The sequence below is a fragment of the Chrysochloris asiatica genome, unplaced genomic scaffold, assembly GCF_000296735.1.
Source record: "Chrysochloris asiatica unplaced genomic scaffold, ChrAsi1.0 scaffold00274, whole genome shotgun sequence".
Lineage (NCBI taxonomy): Eukaryota > Metazoa > Chordata > Mammalia > Afrosoricida > Chrysochloridae > Chrysochloris > Chrysochloris asiatica.
Window position 1 is genome coordinate 2588825 of NW_006408792.1, and position 25185 is coordinate 2614009.

Consider the following 25185-nt stretch of genomic DNA (forward strand, 5'->3'; position numbering starts at 1 on the left):
TTATCCCACACCTACACTTTTCTAATTTTTTCTATCTCCTCAACTACCTCCCTCTGCCTTGCCCCTTTCTCTGAATTCAAACTGTCTTATAGATCTCTGCATTTCCTTAAATTATCATGTTTTCTGTGAAATTGAAATCTTCCCACTTTCTCATTATCCATCTTGCCCTCATCCCCTCTGATCTTCTGCTAATTTGCCTGGTATCAATTTTAATGCTTTCTTACTTAGGAGATCACCCAGAACCTCCTATGTAAAGACTTGGTCTTCTTTTGAGTTTTTCTAAATACTTTCTTTACTCGCCCTTTTGTACTATTATCATAACTGCTTCTTTAGTGAAATTATTTACCACTAGGTTCCCCACCCCAAGAAAAAAGAAAGCATGTGATTTTCAGTATGAAGTATCAATAGTCTTTACCACAGAACTTAACACATGAAAGACATTCAATAGCTATGTATGTGCCAGCACAACTACATTAGTTGAATATAAAAGTGTGTTTATTTACAGGAGAAGCAGAAATCAGAATAGAATTTGTCTCCAGCAAAACCCAAAGCAAACCCATGGTCATCAAGTTGATGCTGACTCATAGTTATCCTGTTTATGGTTTCTGAGAGTATAAATCTTTACTGGAACAGACAATCTCATCTTTCTCCCAGGGGATGGTTGGTGGATTTGAACTGATGACCTTGTACTTAATTGTCCAGTGCTTATTTGACATCGCTACCAGGGTTCCTTTGCCTCCAGCAAGGAGAAGTTTATCAGAATTATTTTGGTTAAACTTGAACTAATTCAGGTTTTAAAAAATGGTATTGGTGAATTCTTTCATTAAAAATTTAAGGTAAAGAACATGTGAATTAATTAGGACTCTCAATCTTACATTTCAGAAAACACAATTTAACTGACTTTGCCAAATTAGGTGTGGTGCTGCAGGTTAGTGTGCTGTACTGCAAGGTAGGTTTGAACTGAAAGATTGGTGGTTGCTCCCTGGAAAGTTGCTCCTTGGAAACCTTATACAGGGTTGCTGTGAGTCAAAACCAACTCAATGGCACTTAGTAACAACAACAACAACATGGTAAAGGTAGTTTATTTTTAAGTGACATTTATCTGAAGTTTTCAATTGGCGATCCAAGATTTGGTCTCTCACTACTCTTGTACTATATAAAAGCTTGTTTCTCAGGCTATACTGGATGGTAATATGGGAGCAACAGAACTCCTTGTTCTCAAAATTCCAAGGTCAACTACCAGAGAACCCTTGTTTCTCCTCACCTCTCAGTGTTTCCTATGTAAGTTCTAAACCCTACTGAGTTAGGTGGGATCGGTTATGTGCCCACACTGATGAGAGGAATGTAATCCACTGTTTGGCTTAAGTTTATTTTACATTCACATCCTTGCATGTGGGGGAGGTACCTTACTTACCTAGATCTCAAAAGTGAGAATTGGAGAAAGCTAAATCTTCATCCTAATGTAGGCACTGCTGCCAGAAGGGTACAAAAAGAAGTAGAGGCAAACGACAAATGATCTCTACAAATGGCTGAAGAACTGACTTATGCTAGACTATGAAGAGCCTAAGGACATGCTTTCTCCACCTGTGCACTCTCTACATTTTTGATTACTCCCCAAGAGTTCAACCATGGCTCAAAGTTGCTTCTCTTCCTTCTAGATCAAAAACATGAATACTTATTATAGTTTTAAAATAAGAAATATATATTAAACAACCCATTTTAATTTTCTACACTAAGCAAAAATGTTCTTTGGCTACTACAAGAACAAGCAAGTTGTTCTCTGGGAAGCAATCAAGGCAAGCAATCAGTCTTTCAGGACAAACACCCCTCCAAGACTGAAACTCAAAGGGAATACATGAGCAGGCATTTAAGATTGCTGGTGGCCATGCTGGTTAACTGGTAAGTATAAGAGGGGGAAAGGCAGCAATGAAAATATGGCCTGAATATGACCACATTCCATAGACTCCTGTCAACCTGGAGATAAGAGAGATAAGAGGAAGGGCAGGTTGGTCCAAAGTATAGTGTGATCTGGGGACTCTTCATCCCATGGACAAGGGCAAAGCCATGAGGGCTAGAGCTAAAAGTGAAGTGTCCTGCTGATATGAAACGAGGGGAGTTGCACAAGAATGCCCAAACTTCCTTTTGGTGTGCGCTTTGAGCGTAAGTGTCCTTGTGGGTGTGTGTGGTAGGGGTTTCAGTACCCTACACCAGTACTCCCGCCCCTTCCATCAGGGGCTCGGCTTGGGGTCGCCCCCGGTGGGTGACTCTTGAATCTTGAGGAAGATCTCTAGAATCCCGACCGCCCCGGAGTTGTAGTGGCCTGCGGGGCAGGCTGAAAGATGGTTATGGCGACTGCGGCGTCGATCCCTGCAATTTCTTGTTCTCATTTGTCGAACAGCTTAACCGACCCATCAAGGTCAAATGGAAATATGGTTCACCATTCTTCATCTCCATATGTAGTATATCCACCTGATAAGCCTTTTCTTAATAGTGATATGCGACTAAAATATGCTCCCCAAATAAGCCTACATTTCCCTATCCGGAAAGCAACAGTAGAGTCCAATTTTCTGCTTTGAAGAATCTTTAAGAGAAGATTCGACGTTTGGAACTTGAAAGAATTCAGGCAGAAGAAGTGTGAAAACTTTGTCTAGAGAAACAAGTGAATACAAGAAAGTACTGGATGAACAAATACAGGAAAGGGAAAATTCAAAGAATGAGGAATCAAAGCACAATCAACAACTGGCTTCTCAGTTGTTAGCTGCAGAAAGTAAATGTAATCTTTTAGAAAAACAACTGGAATACTTGAGAAATATGATAAAGCATGCAGAAATGGAGAGGACATCTGTCTTAGAGAAACAGGTTTCCTTAGAAAGAGAACGACAACAAGATCAAACTCATGTTCATACCAAACTTGAGAAATTGGATCTTCTTGAACAGGAGTATAACAAACTCACCACTATGCAAGCCCTTGCAGAAAAAAAAATGCAAGAGTTAGAAGCAAAGCTCCGTGAAGAAGAACAAGAAAGGAAACGTATGCAAGTTAAGGCAGCCCAGTTGCAGACTGGTCTAGAAACAAATAGGCTTATCTTTGAAGATAAAACATCTCCATATGTTGCCAGTATAAGAAGAATTAAAAAAAAAGAAGTCAAAACCACCAGAAAAGAGAGGTTCTAGAAACTATTTTGCTGCACAACCACATTATAGATTATGCTTGGGTGATATGCCATTTGTGGCTGGAAATCCACCAGCCCTAGCCATGCTGTGGTAGCCAATGTTCAGCATGTCTTGCATCTAATGAAGCAACACAGTAAAGCCTTGTGCAATGATCGAATAGTCAACAATGTTCCTTTGGCAAAGCAAGTGTCTTCACGATGTAGTAAAAGTAAGAAGTTAACACCATCGTCCTCCAATACCATTAATGAAGAGTTGTCAGAAGTCTTATAGACTTTGCAGGATGAATTTGGGCAAATGAGCTTTGATCACCAGCAGCTGACAAAATGTATCCAGGAATCACCAACTGTTGAACTGAAAGACGACTTAGAGTGTAAACTGGAGATATTAGTTGGAAGGATGGAATTAAAAGCCAACCAAATAACTAAAGTTCGAAAATATCAAGCCCAGCTGGAAAAACAGAAGATATAAAAGCAAAGGAAAAAATTAAGAGCCACTAAAAAGTCTCTTGATGAAGAAGGAAACAGCAGCAGCCGTTTTTCTGGAACTACTGGGGCCACCAATAAGAAAGACTTTGCCAAACTGAAACCTGGAGAAAAAAGCAGGAAAAATCTTCAGTTATTGAAGGACATGCAAACCATACAGAATTCATTACAAAGCAGTAGTTTGTTGTGGGACTACTGACTGGTACCAGGTCATAAATTTTATTCAGATAACCTGTACTTCATCAAACAGATGTTGCCAATTTACTTTCCAGGTCTCATGCTCTTCTTCTGTTGGAATTAATTGATAGCAGGTGTTAAAGAGACCACACGCTTCATTGAACTGTCTCCTTGGGTTAGACAGCACGGCTAAATGTTAATCCATATACATGGATAACAGGGGTTTTTAAAGGCAGAGTATCCACATACACTCTCTTCTTTATTTGAGTATTTGAGATGGATTTTGCTGTACTGCACTTTGTAAACCAATGGCCAATTTTTTACTTGTGGGTGTGATTTTAAAAGCAATTATATATCTAGATAAAATTAAGTCTAAATTATCAAAAAAAAAAAAAAAGAATGCCCAAACTTGCAGATAGTACCCATTGAACCTAGCCTAGAGGAACATTAAAAATAAATAAATAAATAAATAAATATTGTATTGTGAATTATGTGGTAGTTTATATGGGGGAATATTAGCTTTAAATTCATCCTATTGTATATCATTTCATTGCAATGATTACAATCCCCTCCATGCATCATCAAATAACCAAAGGATATACTGCACAGGCCCGCCTCCCGGCCGCCAGCACACAGCCCTTCTCCTTCCCTGAGTCTAGAGTTCCCAGCTACTCCATCTGTCCACATCATTGTCTCTGTCTCCATCCCTGGCATCACTGCCACTCTGGGCAAGGTCCCACTCTCCATTCTTCTCACTTGATGGTCCCAGGGACCTCTGCTCCTGGGCTACAAAATCAATCATTCTCCTTTTGTCAAAAAACATCTACCTTTATATTTCCTACCCTCACAGTAAGTCCTGATGGCAATTATTCACACATTGCACCACAAGAGTCTTATCCCCATTTCTTTTCGCCAACCCAGTACCAACAGATTGGAAATAATTCAGTGGAGAGTCTACCTTTCCCCACCCCATCTGGAACTAGGCTCCCTCTTGAAAGCTTGTAAGCAAGCCACTTATTGCTTTTGTAGACCCACCCCCCCATTTTAGGTAGCCAATGTCTAACTTGCCCATCCCTGTCAACCCTGTGAACCGAGGGGGTAGGAGTGATCCTTGCTATAAAGATTTGTTCCCTTTTTTGAGCTACTGCATCCATAAGTATAAGTAAAGTTCATCAAATTGTAGCAGATTACTCTTTTTTTTTACCCCCTCTTCTTTCTTCTTCTAGTCAAGTTCTGATCATCCAGCCATTGAAGCCAGGTCAAGTGGGTACTACCTGCAAGTATGGGTGTTCTTGTGCATCTTCCCTCATTTCATATCAGCTGGATGCTTCACTCTCTGCTCTAGTCCCTGTGGCTGTGTCACTGTCTCTGGGCCCAGGAATCCCTGGGTCTTGCCATACTGCTGACCATCCAGGTCTCCACCCAGGTTCACAGGGGGATATTGTATGTGGTCGGTCTTAGCTGTTAATTCCCCCTCTTACCCTTATTGGTCACCAACGTGGTCACCAGCCTGACCACATGCCTTCTCATGTCTCAGTCTTGGAAGGGGGTTTGCTCTGAGGGGTCCTGAACACTTAACTTGATGGCTCCTGGGCAAACAGCTTACTTGTTCTTGTAGTAATCAATCAGACTGCCATTATATTGTTTCGGATTTTTCCTGCCAGTCTTTCTTTCACAGCTTATCTTCTGTTCTAGCCACTCCAGGCTGGTCTACTCGTCCTTTCCAGTGGAAATTTCCTACCTCAGTCAGTTCTGGATGGGGTTCTGGATTCCACCTATGGTCTTGTGTAATGTAAAGGCTCCACAGGAAGCCTTTTTCACTGGGCAACTTCTAGGCCCCTTTAAGGTATTTCAATCAGTTATAGGCTCAAGATGGACTTCCAAGCTTTCTGTAGTGATGTTTCTGGCTATTCCGGTCTCCCTGGCTCAAGTGTCTATTTTACAATGGTAAGCAAGAGAAACCAAGATTCAAAAGACAGCCAAGCATTATAACATTATTTCCCTCTTTTACCCTTCAAACCATGCCCCAATCCTTGTATACCAGAGCCCTGTTGTTCCAAGGTTGTGCATACATCATAATTTACTTCTGTCCCATTTAGCCCATGCAAACCTGCCTAACTGTTATCTCATCCACCTTGTTCTTTCATTCCCCTCTGCCTTCTTGTGTATTGCACCCCTCCAGGCCTCCACCAAAGCTATCCTATGTCTATTCCCTACCCTGTGCTCTATCTTAGGTTGTCTCCATCTTTTTGCTATTGTAAATAGTGCTGGTATGAACATTGGTGTGCATATATCTACTCATGTTATGGCTCGAATTTCTTGTGGGTAAATACCAAGTAGAGGAATTTCTGGATCATAGGTATTTCTATTTCCAACCATTTGAGGAAGTTCCATATTGCTTTCCAGAGTGGTTGGACCATTTTGCAATCCCACCAATAACGTAAGAGGGTCCTAGTCTCTCCGCATCCTCGCCAGCATTTATTGTTCTACACTTTTTTTGATCTTTGCTCTTATGCTGGTGTGAGATGACATCTCATTGTGGGGTTTTGTGTTTGTTTGTTTTTTTCCATTGTTGTTTTATTTGCATTTATTTCTGCTCTCATATTTATTATTTCTTTTCTTTTGGTGACTGTAGCTTCCCTCTGTTGGTCAGTTTCTAGTTTTTGGAGATGCTGTGTTAAAGTGTTAATTTTGGTTCTTCCTTCTTTTTGGATGTGTACATTTATCACTATAAATTGTCCTCTCAGCACCGCTGTGTACCAAAGATTTTGGTATGTTGTGCTATCATTCTCATTTGTTTCTAGGAACTTTATGAAATCACATTTAATGTCTTCTTTTACCCAGTCACTTTTCAGCAAGGTGTTGTTCAGTTTCCATGTATTCGACTTTATTTCCTTAGTCTTCTTGTTGTTGATTTATATAGTTTTATAACGTTGTTGTCTGAAAAGATGCTCTGTAGTATTTTGATGTTTGTAAATTTATGGAGGCTTGCTTTGTGACCTAACACATGGTCAATTATGGAGAATGTTCCATGTGCACTGGAGAAGAATGTATATTGTGTTGTTGTTGGGTTGAATGCTCTGTACACATCTATGAGCTCAAGTTGGTTGATTGTGTGGTTTAGTTTCTCAGTAATTTTTTTTTTAGTTTCTTTCTGGTTATTCTGTCCTTATTTGAAAGTTGTGTATTAAAATCTTCCATCATAATTGTAGATTTATCTATTTCTTTCTTCAATTCTAGTAAGGTTTGCATCATATATCTTCGTGCTTTTTCATTGGGAGCGTAGATATTTATTATGGTTATATCATCTTGCCCAATTGACTCTTTGATCATGAGACAGTGAGTGTCCTTCTTTATCTCTTATGCTGGTTTTTGTCTTATTGTTGTTGTTATGTGCCGTGGAGTCGGTTCCGACTCATAGCAACCCTGTACAGGGTTTCCAAGGCTGTAAATCTTTACGGGAACAGAAAACCTCATCTTTCTCCTACAGAACAGCTGATAGTTTCAAACTGCTGACCTTGCGATTTGCAGCTTGATTCGTAAGTACTACACTACCAGAGTTTTTGTCTTAAAATTTACTTTATCGGAGATTAGTATTGCCACTCCTGCTTGTTTATTGTTGCAGTTAGCTTAGCATATTTTTTTTTCCATCCTTTAACTTTTAATCTGTTTTTGTCTTTGCAGGCAGCATATTGAAGGTTATTGTTTCTTATCCAATCTGCCACTATCGGTCTCTTCACTGGTACATTCAATCCATTGACATTCAATGTAATTATCAATATGTATTAAAGATACATTAAATAGGTATGAATTAATTGCTGCCATTATGTTAATTTTGGGGTAGTGCTGTTCGTTTCTTTGTTCGCTGTGCCTTCTTCTGCTGACTTTGTGTTTTTTTATGCTATTTCTTGTCGGTTTCTTCTTAGTTTTCATGTTTGCTTGTTCTGCTTGGAAATTCATTTTCATGGGAAGTTGTGAAGTATTAACTTTCTTTGGGGTTACCTTATAGTCTACTAACTTTTCTCTCCATTTAAGAGAATCTATTATATCCTGTAATCTACCTGACATCCTCAGCACCTGGATAGCTGTTCCTATATTTATTCTTTCTTTGATATTGATATTATTTTGATCTTCGGTTGACCTGCCATCTCCTTTGTATTCGTTGTTGTAGTTTAGTTCTGTTCTGAACTCTGCTATCTGTTGACTGAGTTCCAGGTAGTGTTGCTACGCCTGTCAATCTCTGGCTGTTGTCTGTTCTTCTGGTTTTCAGTCCAAAGAACTCCCTTAAGGATGTTTTGAAGTGCTGGATTAGTTTTGACAAACTCTCTTATAGTCTGTTTATCTTGGAATGTTTTGATTGCACCATCGTATTTGATTGACAGTTTTGCTGGATAGACAATTCTTTGTTGGCAGTTTTTTTTTCTTTTGGGGTTTTGTATATGTCTCCCGTTTGCCTTCTTTCCTGCATGGTTTCTGCTAACAAGTCAAAGCTTAATCTGATTTGCTTACCTTTGTAAGTACACGTCTCTTTTCCCTGGCCACATTTAGAATTCTCACCTTGTCTTTGCTTTTGGAGAGCTGATTATTATATGTCTTGGTGATTTTCTTTTGGGGTTTATCCTTCGTAGGGTATGTTCAGCTTCTTGAATGTTTATCTTCTCATATTTCAAGATGTTAGGTAATTTTCTTCCAGATGCTTTTCAACTATCTCCTCTGTCGATTTCTCTGATTCTTCCTGTTCCAGAATGCTAATAATTCTTAAGTTGTACTCTTCATGTTTTCCAGCATGAATCTTAGACTCTCTTCAGTTTTCTTTTTATCCTTTTTTCTGCTTGGTTTTCTATCTTAGCAGTATTGAGAGATTTGTCTTCCAGCTCACTAACTCTGGCTCGCATCTCTTCTAATCTGCTCCTTTCCCCTTTCAGTGTATTGTCTGTTTCCAATATTTTATTATTAATCATCTGGATCTCTTTATGCAGGTTTTGAATTTTTTCCAATGCTGTATCAATCTTGTTTGATTACTCTCATAGTACTTTCCTGACTTCTTCCTTGTTTTCCACCACCCCTTTTCAGAGAATTTGAATTTGTTTCCATATCATTCTTCTGAATTCTTTCTCAGACATATCCAAAACCGGCTCTTCCTCTTCTGGGGAGCCTTTGTCTGTCTCCAGGTCATTTGTCTCAGTTATTCTTTTCTGGTTTTGGTCATATTTTGAGATCAATTGTTGTGTTTCAGATCTTTTGCTTGTCATTTCCAGTAGTTATGTGTGTTTTTTAATTCTTAAATAGTTGTTTGTTGTTGTGTTAGCAAGCTTACTGGATGTCTCCTGGTGGATATGATCAGGAGATAGTCTTTCCTTTTTGCATATAATGCTTAGCAGCTGTTATTGGCTCTTGTCTCAATGGTGTAATATTATGGTTATGCTTGTAGCTTGGCTATATGGCCGTGATTTCTGTCTCTTCTTGGGTAATATAGGGAGAAAAAGCTCCCACCTCCAGGAAAGATGTGTGATCAAAAGGACCAAATGAAGAAACAATATAAATGCAGAGACAAAAACCACCACTTTGAAACAAAAGTAAAACTGGCTGAGTGACCAGTTGCCTTGCTATACGGGCAGTGTGTGTGCAGCGAAGAAACCACCAGCAGTGAGTGGGGGTGTCCACTTGCTCAGGCTACTCTTCTAGTCACCACAGTAGATGTGCACAGATAGATATTGAGAAGTTAATGGGAGAAAGGTTGTTTACTATTTTTGTCTCTGAAGGTCAGTTTGGTATCTGTGTGTGCACGGTGTAATTCTTGAGATAGTTGCGTCCTTTTATGTTGGGATTTTATAGGTTGTTTAAATGATTTGTCTGTCATGCTTGATGGGCCTGATTTTTTCTTGCTAGATAGGCCAGAGTAAAAGGTCCTACACAAGTTATTTTTAGGGCTGCAACACTGAGGCTGACGTCATAAGTACCTGCCAAGCTCTTTCTCTTTATGCCATGGGAAAACTGTGGGCTCAGTGCTGTACTTTTTTTGGGGGGGGCGGGGGGTGTGCGCACCCATCTGCCTGAAGGTGTCCTGGCTGGGCAAAGAACAATTTTTGTTAAAGGAATCGAGGGTAAATTGTTACAATTTGGTGAATTTGACCTCCACTTATGGATGTAGTAGCTCAAAATTCAACTGAGAAGGAAGGAATCTTCACATCAAGAATCAATCTTATGCCCTCTGTATACAGGTTTGATAGTGACAGGTAGCTTAGACATTGGCTTCCTAAAATGGAGGGACTATAAAGGCACAAAGTGACTGTCTTACAAGTTTTCAAGAGAGAATTTAGTTTTAGAGTGTGCACGGGCATGTAGTCTCCCCACTGAATAGTTTTCTTTTGTATACATGGGTCTGGTGAAATGGGATGGGGATAAGATTCTTTTGATTCAACAGGAAATAATTGCTATCATGACTAATCGTGACTCTTACAACTGTAAAACTAGAAGTTTTATAACATAAATGGGCAAATAGTTAATCTTACAGTCCGGGAACAGAGGACCCTAAGATCATCAAGGGAGAAGAGCACGAGAAGCATGTGGGACCATATTAATAAAAGCAGCAACACCAGAGATGGAGACAGAGATGAGAACATGGAGAAAAACTGAGGACTCTAGATTCATGGAGAGAGAAAGGCTGTGTGCTGGTGGCCAGGAGGCAGGCTTGTAGAACTTGCCCTTTGGTTGTTTAAATGATTATATATTCATGAACGTTTTGTATACATCCCCAAAAGAAAAGAAAAGAAGAAAACCCCAGGGGGAATAGAAGTAAATACTGTTGAATGATGATGCACAGAGAAGATTGTATTCATGGCAATGAAGCAATGAGTGCAAAACCTATGTTATCCCATGTAAACTATCACTCAATTCACAATAAGAACTTAAAAAAGAAAGAAAAAATGTCCTATAGAATTTCTACACAGACATTTTAAGAAATATTAAGTTTTCTACATAGTTATATGACAATAATTGGAAATAAATGTCCAAATCTAATTAATGTGCAATTAAACACATGTCACACGAGGTAACGGTAATAATTATAACTTATTATCCTAGAGGAAATACAAACTCCTAGAGGTAATTGAAACGTGCCAATGCCATTATAGAGAAAATCTGAAACGTTAATTTCTTAGTATGCCAAATATATGACCCTAAAGAATTTAGAAAAAGTAATAGAATCCTTCAAGTGATGCCACTGGTACCATTTTAAAAAGTTGATATGCCTATTTCCAAAACCATTTCTAGTTCTGAGTTTATGGAACCCTGTTCCCTACACTTATCTTTCCAAATGCATGAAAGAATTCCCTGTAAATAGTTTTTAATTGCACTTAACAACAAGTTAATCCTTCCCTCTAGATATTCCACATTGCCTCATCAAACCAGAAAACAATTCAAATTTAGCCTGCCTCTGACTGGAAGCCACATGTTTTAAAAAGTGCTCCAAAGAGCAAGAAGGCCTGCAGTAGGTGAGAGTGAATAAGGTAATTTAAATATGGGTGACTACAGTAACAAATTTCCAGGCTCTGTTACTCTCTTTGTTGAAACCCATTCTTTTGGAAAATCGTTTTCTTTAGCCATTGGACAACAAAATGCATTGTCAAGAAATTTTATAGCAATAATTATAAAAGATGTCCATTTGAACCCATCGAGGTCTCACTGATTTTATAATACCCAGCAGACCTCCCTGCAGGAGAACACTATATTTATGTGAGCAATATATGCGAGAATTGAGATCGTAAAATTAAATGACCACATAGAACTGTCATTTATATGATGAGCGCCTACATATGTGAAAGCTGCTTTATTTTGCAGTACAGGGTTGCGTTAAATGGTCCACTCTCAGTGAACGTTTTTAATCACGCATTTCTTCACTCTTTCTGTGATATTACACTTGAAGGACTGGTAAGCAGTTTGCTATGAAATGCTAAATGCTTACTGGCACTGCTCTTCTGACAGAAGAGCTCACTAAAATAGAAGTACAGTACATATTGTATGCAATTGTTTTATGAGAGACATTATGGTTACTAGAATAACATTTCACCATTACCAACCGCTGAGAGAAAAGTCATTAAGATATTTGGCAAGCCAGTGCAATTTTTCAACAGAGCTATAGTACAAGACCTAGGAATAGCTTCTATAGAAGGCGGTTGGCTGTCTCATAAGGAGAGAAAAAAAAAACAGCCAAGTTTCAAGTCTATTATGTCGTCTTATTTATAGGAGTTTATTTTCAGAGTCCAATGAGGAAGTTACAGTATATGTCAAGAGTATTCAGACAACAATAGGGAATGCTTGTATGAAATATACGTATATTTCACATAAAAGTATTTTCTGTATATGGGTGTGTTTATTTAAGTGTGCATGTATGTGTAAAAGGTTAACCTCTTGTGATGAATTTTATCACAGTGTCAATGTTTTACAACTCATCTTTGTCTACAGATAAATACATATTTACAGTATTTCTTTCCTTTTATATAGCTGTGTACATACCCAATGTATTCTAGGGTATTAAAGGTGTTAAGGTGAAAACACTTTGTCCAAATAAAGTAGAGTAAAAAGCTGTTCTCAGTATTTAGCATTTTCTGTCATGGTTAGGTGATTAACAAGTAATAAGAATTTTATAAATTTTTGCAAACTTACATGTATAAAATGTCTGCAAGATATATAGCATTTGGATTGTAAAACTTAAGAGTTTATCACCTAATCTTGCCGATGACACTTTCTTCTTCTATTTTTTTCTTTCTCACGCTATCAAGAAAAAACACTAAGTAGTATTCACCAAAAGTAAATATACTCTGGGCTGTGTCTCTATAACAATAAAACCAAACCAAACTGGAATTATTTAGTCACATGTATAAATAATGAAAAAGACAAAACTAAATCTTTTATTCTTGCCATTACTGAGGGCCCCTTACTGAATGACATATTACCTTACTCAGAGTTCCAAATCAGAATAATGAATATTAAAAGAAAAAATACTGTAGATATTTTAGTGTCAAGAATTGTTGTTATTAAATTCCCTAGAGAACTTTCCATTTCATAGAACCCTATGTACAACAAAATGAAATACTATCCAATCCTACACCATCCTCACAATTCTTGTATGTTTGAGCCCTTTGTTTCAGACACTGTGAGACATCTCGTTTTTTGGGTACCATCTACTTTACCAACTATAATGTCTGTATCCCTTCTGATAACATGTCAAAAGCCACATTTGCTTCTAAGGAACATTCTGGCTGTACTACCAAGAGAAATTTATTTGTTCTTCTGGTAGTCAATGGTATTTTCAATATTCTTTACCAATATATCCACTTCAAATGTATCAAGTCTTCTCAGGTCTTCCTTACTCACTGTCCAACTTTCACATGCATATAATGCAATTGACCATACCATGGCTTGGGTCAGGTGCCTTAGTCCTCAAAGAGACACCTTTGCTTTTTTAACACTTTAAAAAGGTCTTGTGCAATAAATTTGCCCAATGTAATATGTCATTTGTTTTCTTGACTTATTGCTTCTATGAATGATTCCATGAGCAGTGATGGTGGGTCCAAGAAAATTAAATCTTTGACAACTTCAATCATTTCTCTGTTTATTATGAACATGTCTATTAGTCAAGTTGTGAGGATTTTTGTTTTCTTTACTATGAGTTATAATTCATACTGAAGGCTGTAGTCTGATCCCATCAGCAAGTGTTTCAATTTCTCTTTGCTTTGAGCAATTAAAGTTGTATCCTCTTCCTATAGAAAGTTGTTAAGAAGCAGTCCTCCAATCCTAATGCCACATTCTTTCAATTTGAGAAATGCTAAATATGTTCTTCCATTTTGGTTTTATAACTGCAGGTCTTTTCATATTTCATTGTAATGCATTATTTTCTCTCCGTGGACTGTTGTTTGAAATTTTCTGTTCAGTTCCTTTAATTCATCATTTCTTCCATTGGCTCTAACTATTCTATGTCTAAGAACAATGTTCAGAGTCTTTTCTGATATCTACATTGGTCTTTTATTTCTTTCCTGACTTTTTAATAACTTTTGATTTCTGCCTGCATGATGTTCTTGATATCATCTCTCATTGGCATTGGCATTCAAAGTGTCAAATCTGTCCTTGAGATAGTCTCTAAATTCAGGTGCAATATACTCAAAATCATATTTGGGATTTTATGGACTTGTTTTAATTTTATTTAGCTTCGTCCAGAACTTGAATAAGAGTAATTGATGGTCTGCTAACAGTTGGCTCGTGGCCTTATTTTTGCTAATGGAGCGTCTCCATTGTCTTTTCCCAAATATGTAGTCATTTGATTTTTGTCTTCCATCTGAGAATGTATAGTACATAGTTGCCATTCACGCTGTTGAAGAAAGGTATTAGTAATGTATAGTTGCCATTTATATTGTCAAAAAAATTAGTAATGTATTATTGCTGTTAAGTGCTGTTGAGTTGCTTCTGACTCATAGCAACCTTGTATAGGGTTTCCGAAATTGTAAATCTTTGTGGGAGCAGAAAGCCTCACCTTTCTACCACAGAGTGGCTGGTGGTTTTGAATCACCAACCTTGTGGTCCACAGTCCAGTGTTTATCTTCTAGAGTCATTGTACTCCCTTGGTAAGGTATACTTATCACTTTTATTGTTGAAAAACAGTATTAGTAATGAATATATGTCATTGGTCTTGCAAAATTCTAGCAATTTCCAGTGTCATTTTTATCACCAATGCCATATTTTCCTACTCTTTGTTTCTATTAATACTACTAATTCCTTCTCTTTGTTTCTAACTTTTGCATTATAATTATCATTAATTATCAATATATCTTGATTGCATGTTTGAGAAATTCAGATTGTAGAAGTTGGTACAATGCTTCAGTTTCATCATCAATGGCTTTGATATTTGTTTAGTAAACTTGAATAATAGTTGTATTAACTAGTCTTTCTTGTAAGTGTGTAGATATTATCTTATCACAGATAGCATTGTATTTTATCATAGATTTTGAAATTTTTTTTGATAATGAATGCGATGTCTTTCCTCTTCAATTTGTCATAGTAAACCATGTGATTGTCTGATTCAAAATGGCCAATACCTATTCAGGCCAACTCACAAAAGCCTAGAATCTTTATGCATTCCATTTAATTTTTGACGACTTCCAATTTTCCTAGTTTCATACTTCATACATTATATGTTCTGATTATTAATGGATATTTACAGCTCTTTCTTCTCATTTTGAGTTGTCCCCCATCAGCAAATGAAAGTTCCAGAAACTTTGCTCCATCTACATCATTAAGGTTGTCTCTTCTTTGAGGAATCAACTCTTCCTCAGTCATATTTTGAATGCCTTCCAACCTGAGGGGTTCATCTTCCAGTACAATATGAATCATGTTTCTCTTTCATTCATAAGCTGTTCAAGGACTAATTCCTCAGAAGTGCACCCCCTATTCTTCTTCTTAATCTGTACTCAATCTGTCAATTATGCTGAAACCTGTCTGTCATGGTGACCTTGTTGCTATTTGAAATACCAGTCGCATAACTTCCAGCACCATAGCAACACACAAGTCACAACAGTGTGGCAAATGAAAGACATGTGAGGATAGTGTCACACAGATGCTTAAAATTACCCAGAAAATTGGATTCCATTCCTATTTATTAAAGATGTTGAACTCCAAGTACATGAAAGGAAGATCTAGCCTTTATTACCAAAGGTATACAGGGAAAGTAAAAGATACACAGTGAATTCCATTTTAAAAAATCAAGCCAGTAATTAAAAAGCTCTCATGCAGCAGAGTTGCATAATGCAATACATCGTTTGATTTCTTGACTACTGCTTTCATGTGTGTTGATGGTTCACCTGAGCAAAGTGAAGTCTTTCACCTCAATCTTTTCTCCATTTATATGGATATTGTTTGGTCCAGTGATGAAGATTTTTGTTTTATTTACATTGAGGTGCAATCCATACTGAAGACTGTCTTGTACCTTCATCTGTAAGTATTTAAGTCCTCTTTGCTTCCAGCAAGCACGGTTGTATCATCTGCATATCGAAGGTTGTTAAAGGGTCTTCTTCCAATCCTGATGCCATGTTCTTTTTCATATAATCCAGCTTCTCATATTATTTGCTCAGCATACAAATGAATAAGCACAGTGAAAGAATACAACCTTGGTGCACACCTTTTCTAATTTTAAACCATTGAATGTCCACTTGTTCTGTTGTAACTACTGCCTCTTATTTTATGTAAAGTTTCCTTATGAGCACAATTTTGTATTCTGGTATTCTCATTCTCCTCAGTGTTGTCCATAGCTTATGATGATCGACATAATTGAAAGCCTTTGCATAGTCAATAAAGCACAGGTAAATGTCTTTCTGGTATTCTTTGCTTTCAGCCCAGATCCATCTGATGTCACATGGATATCATTCATTCCACATCCTCATCTAAATCCAACTTGCATCTGTGATAGCTTCCTGTCAATGTACTATTGCAGTCATTTTAAAATTATCTCTAGCAAAATTTTATTTGCATGCAATATCAATGAAATTATTTCACAATTTCTACATTCCTTTGGGTCCCGTGTTTTTGGACTAGGTGCAAATATGGATCTCTTCCAATCAGTTGACCAGAGAGCTTTCTTCCAAATTTCTTCACATAGATGAGTGAGTGCCTCCAGTGCTGCATCAGTGGACTTTTTCTTTCAGAACCATTGGCTCATTAACATATGCTACCTTTTTAACAGGAGTATTGAATATTGACCATTTCTCTCTCTCTCTTTTTTTGTGAATTTTATTGTGAATTGAGTGATATTTTATTTGTGCTTTTATTGTGAATTGAGTGATACTTTACATGGGAAGACATCAGTTTTACACTCATTGTTTCATTGCAATGATTACAATCCCCCTGTGCATCATTCAACAGTATTTGCTTCTATTCCCTCTGGGTGTTTATTGTTGTTGTTGTTTTGGGGTTTTTTTGTTTGGCTTTTTTTTTTTTTTTTTTTTGGATGTACACAAAAACACTCAGTAATATATAATCATTTCAACAACCAAAGGACACATTCTACAAGCATGCCTCCTGGCCACAAGCACACAGCCTTTCTCTTTCCATGAGTCTAGAATCCTCAGCTGTTCTATATATCCACGTCCTCATCTATCTATCCTCTGCCTCCATCTCTGGTGTTGCTGCTTCTCAGGATAAGGTCCCACATTCAGCTCATGCTCTTTTCCCTTCATGGTCCTAGGATCCTTTGTTCATGGAAGGTAAGGTTAACTACTCCCCACTTTATGTTACAAAATTTCTACCTTAAAATTTCTGGTAGTCACAATTAGTCATGATAACAATTACTCACTATTGTATCATAAGAATCTTATCCCCATTTCTTTCACCAGACCTGTCTAGACAAGATGAAAACTACTCAGTAGGGATTCTACCTTTCTCTGCACACTCTGAAATGAAACTCCTTGAAAATTTGCAAGCCAGTCACTTCATGCCTTTACAGCTCTCCTGCCCCCCTCTATTTAAGTCGCCAATGTCTAAGTTACCAGTCCCTATCAACCCTATGTACAGAGGGGATGCTATTGATCCTTGATGTGAAGACTCATTCCCACTCAGTTGCTATTTTGAGCAACTACATCCATAAGTATATGTCAAGTTCATCAAATTGTAGCAATTTACACTTGTTACCTTTATAATTTTTTTTTTTTTTTTTAATCTTCCTCTAGTCAAGTTCTGATCATCAAGCCAACGAAGCTAGGTCAAATGGGTACTATCTGCAAGTTTGGGCATTCATGTACATCTCCCCTCACTTCATATCAACTGGACACTTCTCTCTCAGCTCTAGCTCTTCATGTCTATGTCCTTGTCCATAGGTTCGGGAGTCCCCAGATCTCAACATACTTTGGACTAACCAGTATCTCCTCTTCTTCCTCTCATCTTCATTAACCATTTATTTTTGGCACAAAGCTTCAGCATATTTCTTCCATCATCTTTTTTATTTTATTTTTTAAGTTTTTATTATGCATTGAGTGATAGTTTACATGAGACAGCATCAGTTTTGCACTCATCTTATTGTATTTTGTATCATTGCAGTAATTACAATCCCCTCCATGCATTACCATTCAATGGTATTTACTTAGAGTCCCTCTATTTTATTATTATTTTTTATTTACACAAAAACACTCAGGAATATATAATTATTTAAATAACCAAAGGGCACATACTGCAAGCCTGTCTACTGGCTGCCAGCACACAGCCTTTCTCTTTCCATGAGTCTAGAATCCTCAGCTGCCCTATCTCTCCATGTCATCACGTCTGCCTCCATCTCTGGTGTCATTGCTTCTCTGGATAGGGTCCCCCATTACACTAATGCTCTTCTCCTTTGATGGTCCTAGGGTCCTCTGTTCAAGGAATGTAAGATTAACTACTCCTCCCTTTATGTTACAAAACTTCTACATTTACAGTTGTGACAATCACAATTATTCATGATAACAATTAATCACTATTGAATCATAATAATCTTATCCTCATCTCCTTTCACAAGACCCATCTAAATAAGATGAAAACTATTCAGTGGTGATTCTACTTTTCCCCACATACTCTGAAACTAAACTCCCTCTTGAAAACTTGGAATCCAGCTACCACATCATGCATTTATTTATAGGTGTTCCCCCTCCCCATTTTAGGTAGCCAATGTCTAAGTTGCCCATCCCAATCAACCCTGGCTATGCAGGGAATATGTTAGATCCTTAATGTGAAGACTCCTTCCCTCTCAGTTGGTATTTTGAGCTACTACATTCATAAGTATAGCTCTCAAGTTCTTCAAATTGTAGCAATTTACACTTGCTTCCTTTATCAAATTTATCTTCCTCTAGTTGAGTTCTGATCATCAAACCATGGAAGCTAGGTCAAATAGGTGCTATATGCAAGTTTGGGCATTTTTGTGTGTATCCCCTCACTTCATATCATCTGGACACGTCACTCTTGGCTCTAGCCCTATGTGGCTAGGTCCCTGTTCATGAGCTTAGGACTCCTCAGGTCTTACCACACTTTGGACCAACCAGCCCTTCCTCTTCTCTCTCTCATCTCCACATCAACAGTTGTATACGGAATGTGGTAGAACTCAGTCCATATCTTCATTGCTGTCTTTCCCCCTCTTCCACTCAACAGTAGACCAATGTGGTCACCAGCAAGCTTACATGCCTGCTCGTGTGTTCTCTTTGAGGTTCAGTCTTGGAGGGAGTTTGTCCTGTAGGGACTTGATTACTTGCCTTGATGGGTACCTCTTGCATCTTCTTTTGATGCTTTCTGCATCAATGAATATTTAGTCCTTTGTTGTTGCTGTAGAGTGCCATCCAGTCAGTTCTGACTTAAAGTGAACCTGTATAAGGTTTCCAAGGAAAGGCTGGTGAATTTGAATTGACAATATTGTGATTCAAACCTACCTTTCGGTCCAGAGCATTATCCTACAACATCACACCAGAACACCTTTTTGCCCAAAGAATTCTTCAATATTGCAAGTCCAGGCTGGAATTTTCCCTCAGTTCTCTCAGATTGAGAAATATTGAGCATGTTCTTCCCTTTTGGTTTTCTAACTCCATGTATCTGTACATTTCATTATAATATTTGATTTTGTATTTTTCAAACCGCCCCTTGGAATTTTCTGTTCAGCTCTTTTATCTCCTCATTTCTTCCAATTGCTTTTGCTTCTCTATGTTAGAGATCTACACCCTCGGAAACCCTGTACAGGGTCGCTATGGGTCGGAACCGACTCGATGGCACTTAACAACAACAACAACAACATGTTAGAGATCAAGTTTCAGAGTCTCTTTTGACATCAATGTTGGTCTTTTCCTTCTTTCTTTTCTTAATGACCTTTTAATTTTTTTCTTGCATAATGTTCTTGATGTCATCCCACAACTCTTCTGATCTTCATTCATTACTGTTTAATGTATCAAATCTGTTCCTGAGATGATCTCAGGTGGGATATATTCAAGATCATATTTTATCTCTCATAGACTTGTTTTAATTTTATTCTACTTTATTCTGAACTTGCATATGAGCAATTGATGGTCTACTTCATAAATCTGCTCCTGTTCTCATTTTGGCTGGTGATATGGAACTTTTCTACAGTTTCTTTTCACAGATGTAGTCAATTTAATTTCTGTGTATTCCACCTGGTGAAGTTCATGTGTATGCTTTTGTTGTTAAGTGCCATTGAGTTGATTCCGACCAATAGTGACCCTGTATAGGGTTTCCAGGGAGCAGCTGGTGAGCTTGAACTACCAACCTTGCAGTTCAAATGGCTATGCAGTTTGACATATTAATCCACAGTGCCACACCAGGACTGCATGTGTATAGGAGTCTTTTATTTTATTAAAAGCTATTTGCAATGAAGAAGTCATTGGTCTTTACAAAATTGTATGATGCAATCTCCAGTATAATTTATATTGCTAAGGCCTTATTTCTCAATGTGTGACCCTCCCTGTTTCCAACCTTTGCATTCCAATCATCAGTAATTATCAATAATCTTTATTGCATGTTCAATTTCAGCCTGGAGATGTTCATAGAATTCTTCAGTTTCATCATCACTGACTTAAGTGACTGTTGAGTAAATCTGAATAGTTTTATTAACCAATCTTTCTTGTAGGTGTATGGATAGCTTACATTCACACATAGCATTATACTTCAAAATAGATCTTGAAGTGTTCTTTGTGATGATGATGTGATGCAATTCCTCTTCAATTTGTCATTCCTGGTATAGTAAACCATGCCGTTGTCAGATTCAAAATGTCCAATACCAGTCATTCCAGCTTACTAATACAAAGGATATTGATAATTATGTGTTCCATTTCATTTTTGGCACTTTCCAATTTTCCTTGATTCATATGTCCTACATTCCATGTTCTGATTATTAGGATGTTTCTAGTTGTTTCTCCTCATTTTGAGTTGTGGCACATCAATAAATGAAGGTCCTGAAAGCTTTACTTCATTCATGTCAATAATATTTGAGAAGTAGCTCTTCCCCAGTTTTATTAGAGTAACTTCCAACTTGAGGGGCTTATCTTCCTTCATTATATTTGACAATATTTTGGTGTTATTATGTTTCAATATTACTGTGCTACCTGACAGTGTTCCATTGATATTGATAAGGTTTTCAATGACTGAATATTTGGAAATAGTCCATCTCTTTTTCTTTCTAGTCTGTAAGCTCAGTTGTAACCTACTCACTACAGGTGATGCTGCTGGTACTTAAAATACCAATAGCATTGATAAGAGGATCACAGCAAGACATAAGCCATCACAGTTTGACAAACTGATGGACAAGTGGTAGAAATTAATGAGTATATAGATGAATAAATCAATCACTGTTGCTGTTGTTGTTGTTAGGTGCCATTGAATCAATACCAACTCATAGCAACCCTATGCACAACCAAACAAAACATGTCCTGGTCCTGTGCCAACCTCACAATCGTTGCTATGCCTGACACCATCTCTAGCACCATTGTGCTAATCTATCTCATTGATGGTTTTCCTCTTTTTCTCTGCCCCTCAACTTTACAAAACATGATATCCTTCTCCAGTGGCTGGTCCCTCCTGACAATATGTCCAAAGTATGAGACAAAGTATAGCCTTCCTGGCTTTCAAGAAGCACTCTGGCTATACTTCTTCCAACACAAACCTGTTCATTCTTTCAGAAGTTCATGGCACTTTTCAGTATTCTCCTTAAGGATCATAACTCAAATGAATCAATTCTTCTACAGTCTTCCTGACTCACTGTCCAACTTTCACATGCATATGAAGTTATTGAAAACGCCATGGCTTGGGTTAGGTGCACCTTAGTCCTCCAACTGACATCTTTGATCTTGAATACTTTAAAGAGGTCTTGTATAGCACATTTACCTAATGCAATACATCACTTGATTTCTTGACTACTGCTTCCATGTGTGTTGATGGTTGATTCAAGCAAAATGAAATCTCTGAGAACTTCAATCTTTTCTCCATTTATATGTTTTGTTGTTGCTGTCAGTTGCCATCGAGTCAGAGCCGACTCATAGCGACCCCATGCACAGCAGAATGAAACAATGTCTGATCTTGGGCCAACCTCACTACTGCTGCCACACTTGACGCCATCAATGATGCCACCTGGCTGATCCATCTCATTAGGGTCTTCCTCTTTTTCTCTGACCCTCCATCTTACCCAGCATGACATTCTTCTCCAGTGACTGTTCTCTCCTGACAATATGTCCAAAGTAAGAGAGATGGAGCTTAGCCATCCTGGCCTCCAAGGAGCACTCTGGCTGCACTTCTTCCAAAACAAATCTATTGGTTCTTTTGGCAGTCCATGGCACTTTTAGTATTCTCCTCCAACACCACAACTCAAAGGCATCAATTCTTCTATGATCTTCCTTATTCACTGTCCAGCTTTCGCATCCATATGAGGTTATTGAAAATGCCATGGCTTAGGTCAGGCTCACCTTAGTCCTCAAGCTGACATCTCTGCTCCTCAACACTTTAAAATGTTCCTGTGCAGCAGATTTGCCCAATGCAGTACGTCGTCTGATCTCTTAACTACTGCTTCCACGAGTGTTGATAGTTGATCCAAGAAGAATAAAGTCCTTGACAACTTCAATCTTTTCTCCGTTGATATTGACTACACAAAGGCTTTTGATTGTGTGGATCATGAAAAGCTATGGACAACATTGAGAAGTATGAGTATTCCAGAACACTTCATTGTACTTCTGAGGAATCTATACCTGGACCAAGAAGCAGTTGTTCGAACAGAGCATGGGAACACTGAATGTTTTAAAATTGGGAAAGGTGTGCGACAAGGTTGTGTTCTTTCACCATACTTATTCAACCTGTATGCTGAGCAAATAATACGAGAAGCTGGGTTCTATGAAGAAAAACGGCGTCAGGATTGGAGGAAGACTCATTAGCAACCTGCGATATGCAGATGATGCAACCTTGAAACATTTACTCATGAAGAACAAAGAGCACAGCCTTCGGTATGGGTTGCATTTCAATGTCAGGAAAACAAAAATCCTCACCACTGGACCGCTTACATGGATGCTGTTTATTCATCCAGTCATTAGGATTTTTGTTTTCTTTACATTGAGATGCAATCCATACCAGAAGCTGTCGGTTTTATCTTCATCAGTAAATATTTTAAGTCCTCTTCACTTTCAGCATGCAAGGTTGTATCATCTGCATACTGCAGGTCATTAATGAGCTTTCCTCCAATCCTGATGTCATATTTTTCTTTATATAATCCAGCTTCATGGATTATTTGTTTAGCATACAGATCAAATAAGTATGGTGAAAGAATACAACCATTGTACACACCTTTCCTGATTTTAAACGATATGGTGTTCCCTTGTTCTGTTTGAACAACTGACTCATAGTCTATGTACAGGTTCCTCATGAGCACAATTAAGTGTTCTGAAATATTCATACTTTGCAATGTTTTCCATAGCTTGCCACAATCCACACAATCAAAAGTCTTTGAAAAGTCAGTAAAGCACAGGTAAACATCTTTCTGGTGTTCTTTGCTTTTAGCCAAGACCTATCTAACATCTCCTATGACATCCCTCCTTGCACATCCTCTTCTGAATCCAGCTTGAACCTCTGTCAGTTATTTGTCAATATATGATTGCAGCAGTTTCTGTATTACCTTTATTAAAACTTTACTTGCATGGGATATCAATATTGTATGATGATTTCCATGGTCGCTTGGCTCACCTCTCTTTGGAATGGGCATAAATACAGATTTCTTCCAGTCAGTTGTCTAGGTAGTTGTTGTCCAGATTTCTTGGCATAGATTAGTGAGTGCCTCCAGTGCTTTGTCAGCTGAAAGATTTCTAGTTGTATTCTATCTATTCCTGGTGCTTTGTTCTTTGCCAATGACTTCAATGTACCTTGGACTTCTTCCTTCAGTATCATTGGCTCTTGATCATATGCTACCTCTTTAAACAGATGAACATCAACCATTTGCTTTTGGTACAGTGACTTTGTGTATTCCTTCCATCTTCTTTTGATGCTTTCTGCATTGTTCAACATATTCCCCATGTTGTTTTTGTTACATGCTGTCGAGTTGGTTCCAACTCATAGCAACCTTTTATAGGGTTTCCAATGAATGAATGGTGAGCTTGAACCACCAATCTTGTGGTTCAAACTGACCTAGCAGTCCAGCTCATTAATCTGCAACACCACACCACGACTCCATAGAATCCTTCAACATCACAATTTGAAGTTTGAATTTTTTGTTCAACTCCCTCAGCTTGAGAAATGTTGACCATGTTTCTCCTTTTTGGTTTTTGAACTCCAAGCCTTTGCACATTGCATTATAATATTTGACTTTAACTTCTTGAGCTGACCTTTGAAATTTTTTGTTCAGCTCTTGTACCTCCTCACTTCTTCAATTTGCTTTCAAATCTTTATGCTGGAAAACAAGTTTCAGACACTTTTCTGACATCCATTTTGGTCTTTTCCTTCTTTCTTGTATTCTTAATAACATTTTGCTTTCTGCTTGTATGATGTTCTTGATGTAATCCCACAAGTCTTCTGATCTTTAATATCTAATGCATCAAATGCTAAGGATCTCATTATAAAATATTTCAAGACCAATGACATGTTTATTATAAATACCTTTTTAAAACAACATAAAAGATAACTATAGGCTTCTGGTTTGGGTTGCAGTAGAGAAATCCAGGTAGAGAAGCCTCGATGGAGTAGGGACTGGAAACTCATGGAAGCAGTGCTTGCCTATATAGCAAGTGTTCTTGCTTATATAGCAAGTGTTCTTGCCTATATAGCAAGAACACCACAGCTCTGGATCTACCATAAGATCCAGGATGTCAGTTTCCTGCACTTGCTGTGAAAAAATATCATGATATAAAGGAAAATACTGTGAGTTAGGAATCTGGAGACAGGACTGCCTCTACGGCCACCCTGCCCAGGCAGAGTTTAGAGGGCAGGGCTACAGCCAGACCAGCACAGGGAACCGGCACTAAAAGTGGTGCAGGGATATCTGCAAAAAGGTGGCCTGGGAGAATCTACACATTTTTCCCTCCTCTTCCCTGTTGCGCCTTCTTTGCCCAGCCCAGACATCTTCAGGTGGGTGGGTGCACACCTCCTCTCACCCCACCGCATCCCAAAAAAAAGTCGAGCGCTGACTCCACAATTTTCCCATGGAACAGAGACAACGAGCTTGGAGGCTACCTATGAGGTCAACCTCGGGGACACAGCATTAAAATTGATTTCTGCAGGACCCTTGGTGGCTGTGTGTCATGGAGTTGGGTCTGACTTGTGGCAACCCTTTGCAAGAGTGGAGCATCTCAACTTTCTCCCACAGTGTGACTGGTGG

General features: G+C 38.1%; 1 pseudogene; it reads left to right on the forward strand.

The window, feature by feature from the left end:
* Positions 1-2345: 2345 nt before the first annotated feature.
* On the forward strand, positions 2346-10608 carry LOC102820474 (annotated as a pseudogene).
* The last annotated feature ends 14577 nt before the right edge of the window (positions 10609-25185 follow it).